This window comes from Schistocerca nitens, chromosome 10 (assembly GCF_023898315.1).
Source record: "Schistocerca nitens isolate TAMUIC-IGC-003100 chromosome 10, iqSchNite1.1, whole genome shotgun sequence".
Classification (NCBI taxonomy): domain Eukaryota; kingdom Metazoa; phylum Arthropoda; class Insecta; order Orthoptera; family Acrididae; genus Schistocerca; species Schistocerca nitens.
Genome location: NC_064623.1, coordinates 56621674 through 56627673, shown reverse-complemented (window position 1 = coordinate 56627673; position 6000 = coordinate 56621674). Strand labels below are relative to the sequence as shown.

General features: G+C 44.1%; 1 pseudogene; it reads right to left on the bottom strand.

The window, feature by feature from the left end:
- Nucleotides 1-4369: 4369 nt before the first annotated feature.
- On the bottom strand, nt 4370-4487 carry LOC126210685 (5S ribosomal RNA; annotated as a pseudogene).
- Between the last annotated feature and the right edge of the window lie 1513 nt (nt 4488-6000).

Genomic DNA, 6000 nt, shown 5'->3' with positions numbered 1-6000 from the left:
ACAGAAATTCTCTATTGTTACTGTACCCTCTTTAAATCATTCTTCACTTTGTTGAACATATTGTTGTTCAGACCTACGTTGCGTGTGAAGATCAAGCGAAATTTTCCTCTCTCTCTTTCTGAGTACATACTTCATTCTAAAATCGTTCTCTTGGAATATCATTTCGTAGGAACGGTTACCTTCCCCAGCCCACTGTTTATCATTACGCATTACCACGTGTGGTACGCAGCGATTGGAAATTTTATTTAGAATAAAAATCTAGGTTAGCCGTTGCCTGCCTGCTGATTGCTGTTGTGGCTCCTAGAAATTTGCAACAATGTCATTGACACGAAGTAAGTGGAAATTTTGATCGGGGCTAGATAATTGTTTTACTTCATTTGCTCATTTAATATAAAATGCGTGTTGTATTCAGACCAGTCTCAGTTCAGTTAGGTTCTGTTTAGTCGAAGATTATACAATGTTACTTATAATCCGTCTTGATTGCAAAAATGTTTATTCGCATGGCCGGTTTCGGTTCCTCTAGAACCATCTTCATATCTGAAACGACAATGGTACTAATTGACTATTTCACAAATGCAAACCTTTTTCATTCTATCAGATCATCAAATGTACCAGAATGTACCTGCAATTTCGGTTACAGGAGTAACCCGTCCACACACAGCAACCTTCATAAGCTGCGTCACATTTAACTGCTTGGCAAAATGCACATTTATATTAATTATAAAACTATTACCGACAGGTGGCGTCTGGTACATTTGTTACATTACATATGCACATGCTGTAGTAAGTAGATTTTTCTAATTTAGTTTTATCTCTAAAAATACGTAGTTAACATCTGTAGTTGTCAAGGATAAAATCAGTACTTGTCAAAATTGATACACACAATAAAATTATAATTTTTGTACGATCGAAAACTAAGGGCGATTTCTACAGGGTGTTTCAAAAATGACCGGTATATTTGAAACGGCAATAAAAACTAAACGAGCAGCGATAGAAATACACCGTTTGTTGCAATATGCTTGGGACAACAGTACATTTTCAGGCAGACAAACTTTAGAAATTACAGTAGTTACAATTTTCAACAACAGATGGCGCTGCGGTCTGGGAAACTCTATAGTACGATATTTTCCACATATCCACCATGCGTAGCAATAATATCGCGTAGTCTCTGAATGAAATTACCCGAAACCTTTGACAACGTGTCTGGCGGAATGGCTTCACATACAGATGAGATGTACTGCTTGAGTTGTTCAATTGTTTCTGGATTCTGGCGGTACACCTGGTCTTTCAAGTGTCCCCACAGAAAGAAGTCACAGGGGTTCATGTCTGGCGAATAGGGAGGCCAATCCACGCCGCCTCCTGTATGTTTCGGATAGCCCAAAGCAATCACACGATCATCGAAATATTCATTCAGGAAATTAAAGACGTCGGCCGTGCGATGTGGCCGGGCACCATCTTGCATAAACCACGAGGTGTTCGCAGTGTCGTCTAAGGCAGTTTGTACCGCCACAAATTCACGAAGAATGTCCAGATAGCGTGATGCAGTAATCGTTTCGGAACTGAAAAATGGGCCAATGATTCCTTTGGAAGACATGGCGGCCCAGACCAGTACTTTTTGAGGATGCAGGGACGATGGGACTGCAACATGGGGCTTTTCGGTTCCCCATATGCGCCAGTTCTGTTTATTGACGAAGCCGTCCAGGTAAAAATAAGCTTCGTCAGTAAACCAAATGCTGCCCACATGCATATCGCCGTCATCAATCCTGTGCACTATATCGTTAGCGAATGTCTCTCGTGCAGCAATGGTAGCGGCGCTGAGGGGTTGCCGCGTTTGAATTTTGTATGGATAGAGGTGTAAACTCTGGCGCATGAGACGATACGTGGACGTTGGCGTCATTTGGACCGCAGCTGCAACACGGCGAACGGAAACCCGAGGCCACTGTTGGATCACCTGCTGCACTAGCTGCGCGTTGCCCTCTGTGGTTGCCGTACGCGGTCGCCCTACCTTTCCAGCACGTTCATCCGTCACGTTCCCAGTCCGTTGAAATTTTGCAAACAGATCCTTTATTGTATCGCTTTTCGGTCCTTTGGTTACATTAAACCTCCGTTGAAAACTTCGTCTTGTTGCAACAACACTGTGTTCTAGGCGGTGGAATTCCAACACCAGAAAAATCCTCTGTTCTAAGGAATAAACCATGTTGTCCACAGCACACTTGCACGTTGTGAACAGCACACGCTTACAGCAGAAAGAAGACGTACAGAATGGCGCACCCACAGACTGCGTTGTCTTCTATATCTTTCACATCACTTGCAGCGCCATCTGTTGTTGAAAATTGTAACTACTGTAATTTCGAAAGTTTGTCCGCCTGAAAATGTACTATTGTCCCAAGCATATGGCAACAAACGGTGTATTTCTATCGCTGCTCGTTTAGTTTTTATTGCCGTTTCAAATATACCGGTCATTTTTGAAACAGCCTGTATATGCATGGCGCTGGTGTAGACTTGTTTTCCTCCATGGTCTGCTTCCGTGGTTCCCGCCATTTCGCTGTTGTGCCGCGAGCCGTTCAGTTGTCTGATGTCCATCGCCGTGGGTAAGAGGGCACTGCAGGAGGGCCCCGTCAACGACGTTAGGCGCTGCACGCATCTTCCGGCTTTTTCACCGTGCACCAGCTCTCATCCTTCGGCTTGGACTTCTATACGCAACGCTGATCATCTCAGTAAGTCGTCATAAATACTAAAATAGGCTTTATGATTGAACTCGCTTTGCTCGTTAAGGATTAAATCCGGATCTTTCTTTTTGTGGGTGAATATTTCAAGTTCTTCCAAAATGTTAAGAAAACGTCCCTTATGAGCTCTATGTAGGAAGTTTTCTTCAATGTTCGTGAGTGAATGCTTTAAGGCAGCCGTATGCACCGCAAACGCTGATTTGAGAGTAGTCAATGTGAGCTCCCTAAATCTGTTTTCGTAGTTCCCACTTGTCTGCCCTATGTATTGTTCAAATGGTTCAAATGGCTCTGAGCACTATGGGACTCAACTGCTGTGGTCATCAGTCCCCTAGAACTTAGAACTACTTAAACCTAACTAACCTAAGGACATCACACACATCCATGCCCGAGGCAGGATTCGAACCTGCGACCGTAGCAGTCCCACGGTTCCGGACTGCGCGCCTAGAACCGCGAGACCACCGCGGCCGGCCTATGTATTGTTCACAGCAGTCATCACATTTGATCTTATATACAACTGAATCGTGAAATTTATTCCTACTATTACATATTTTGTGCCGGAGCTTCAATTTATTTGTGCGGAACCCTATTTTAACGTCGGATTTACGAAAGCATTTTTCAATCGTATGTGTAATTTTTCGCCGGCCGGGGTGACCGAGCGCTTCTAGACGCTACAGTCTGGAACCGCGCGACCGCTATGGTCGCAGGTTCGAATCCTGCCTCGGGCATGGATGTGTGTGATGTCCTTAGGTTAGTTAGGTTTAAGTAGTTCTAAGTTCTAGGGGACTGATGACTTCAGAAGTTAAGTCCCATAGTGGTCAGAGCCATTTGAACCATTTTTTGTAATTCTTCCACTGTAAGTGAGAGCCACGTATTTTTTCTTGTTCTTCCTCTTAACTGCGACTTGACTTCCTTCTATTTGTTTCATTTGCCTCTTCTTCTTATTATAAATATTCATCACCTCCTTACACGTATATCCGTTCCGACGGCAACTTGTTTTTAAAATACTTAGTTCTTTTTCTACTTCCTGTTGGCTTAGTGGCAATTTTAGTAGCCTGTACAACAAACGTAACACAAATGGTGAAGCTTATAAATTCGAGAAGCTAATAAAACGAAAGATAAATAGAGAAGCTTCTAATCTTCACTTGATTCTAGGTAACATTTTTTTGCCACTACAGTTCACATACGTATTATACGTATTCGGAGAGATTGAAAACAAAATTGACAGGGAACGAGAATTAACTCTAAACAGACATCGGAAGAATCTTTTTAACCTTGGTGCAAATTTCAATATTGCTAACGAAACGGCGCGTAAAAAGTTGCATACATTTTATGATACGATTAACAAAGAATGAGCAGAATCTTTTAAATGTGAAGACGCGTCAGACGTATACAGCAGGTATCCGCAATAAAGGCCACTCTGCCGAAGCCTTCTGCTCACCTAAAACTAAAAAACTACTCCCGAATTGACATGAAGGCCCAACGGTACCGATCCTCAGCCACAAGCGTCACTGGATGCGGATATGGAGGGGTATGTCGTCAGCACATCGCTCACCCGGCCGTATGTCAGTTTCCGAGACCGGAGTCGCAAGTTCTCAGTCTAGTAGCTGTTCAGTTTGCCGCACAAGGGCTGAGTACACCCCGCTGGCCAACAGCACTCGGCAGACCGGATGGTCACCCATCCAAGTGCTAGCCCAGCCCGACAGCGCTTAACTTCGGTGATCTGACGGGAACCAGTGTTACCACTGCGGCAGGGCCGTTGGCTCTTCTGTTCACCGTTTGCCTCGATACAACACGTCCAGTGGCTGCTGCGAGCTCACATGCCATTTGCCGTTCAGTACTAACAAGGGAACCTCCCCATCGCACCCCCCTCAGATTTAGTTATAAGATGGCACAGTGGATAGGCCTTGAAAAACGGAACACACATCAATCGAGAAAACAGGAAGAAGTTGTGTGGAACTATGAAAAAATTAAGCAAAATATACAAACTGAGAAGTCCATGTGCAAGATATGCAACATTAAGGACAATGTGAGATAAGGAGTGTCGTGGTCCCGTGGTTAGCGTAAGCGGCTGCGGAGTGAGAGGTCCTTGGTTCAAGTCTTCAATCGACTGGAAATTTTAATTTTTTATTTTCAGACAATTATTATCTGTCCGTCCGTTATATTTTCATCACTTTTATCGAGTGATTATCACATTCACAAGTAAACCTAAATCGGGTAAGGTAGAAGAATCTTTTTACCCATTCGCCAAGTGTACAAGTTAGGTGGGTCGACAACATATTCCTGTCATGTGACGCACATGCCGTCACCAGTGTCGTATAGAATATATCAGACGTGTTTTCTTGTGGAGGAACCGGTTGACCTATGACCTTGCGATCATATGTTTTCAGTTCCCATTGGAGAGGCACGTCCTTTCGCCTACTAATCGCACGGTTTTGCGATGCGGTCGCAAAACACAGACACTAAACTTATTACAGTGAATAGAGACGTCAATGAACGAACGGACAGATCATAACATTGCGAAGATAAAAAAAAGTAAACTTTTCACTAGAGGAAGGACTTGATCCAAGGACCTCTCGTTCCGCAGCCACTCACGCTAACCACAGGACCACGGCGCTCCTTGGCGCATACTCTCCTTGATGTTGGCTATCTTGCACATGGACTACTCACTTTGTATATTTTGCTTATTTTTTCATAGTTTCACACAACTTCTTCCTGTTTTCTCGACTGATGTGTGTTCCGTTTTTCAAGGCCTATCCACTATGCCAACTTATAACTAAATCTGAGGGGTGTGCGATGGGGAGGTTCCCTTGTAAGGCGGTACCGCCGTGCCCTCACAGCCGAATAACGGTCGTCTCTCCTGGTCTTCCGGATACAGTTTCGGTCTCTTATACACCGTCGCCACATCCGAGGAACAACGGAACGATTGACATTAAGCCGTCGGGTCGAATCAGTTTGCGACTGTTCCGTTTCCTTCCTTTCTATGGCCCTCCACCGCATAGCCTGGTAAGCATCTTCTCTATATCATACTGCATCGTCTGTCACTGTGCACACGACTATCGATATGGATATACACCGCAAACACTACCCCGCTTGATATGTGCCCTGACGTCATCGTTCGTGTGGTTGCCCGTTGACCGGAATGCCATCCTATCGACATCTGACTGATAATTTGTATGATTATATCATGAATTAGATACAGGATGGGGAAACAGCGGTTTTGTTACTTTAATTAATGATACCAGTGTAGTAGGCCTACAGTAGCAACTTACCAGTG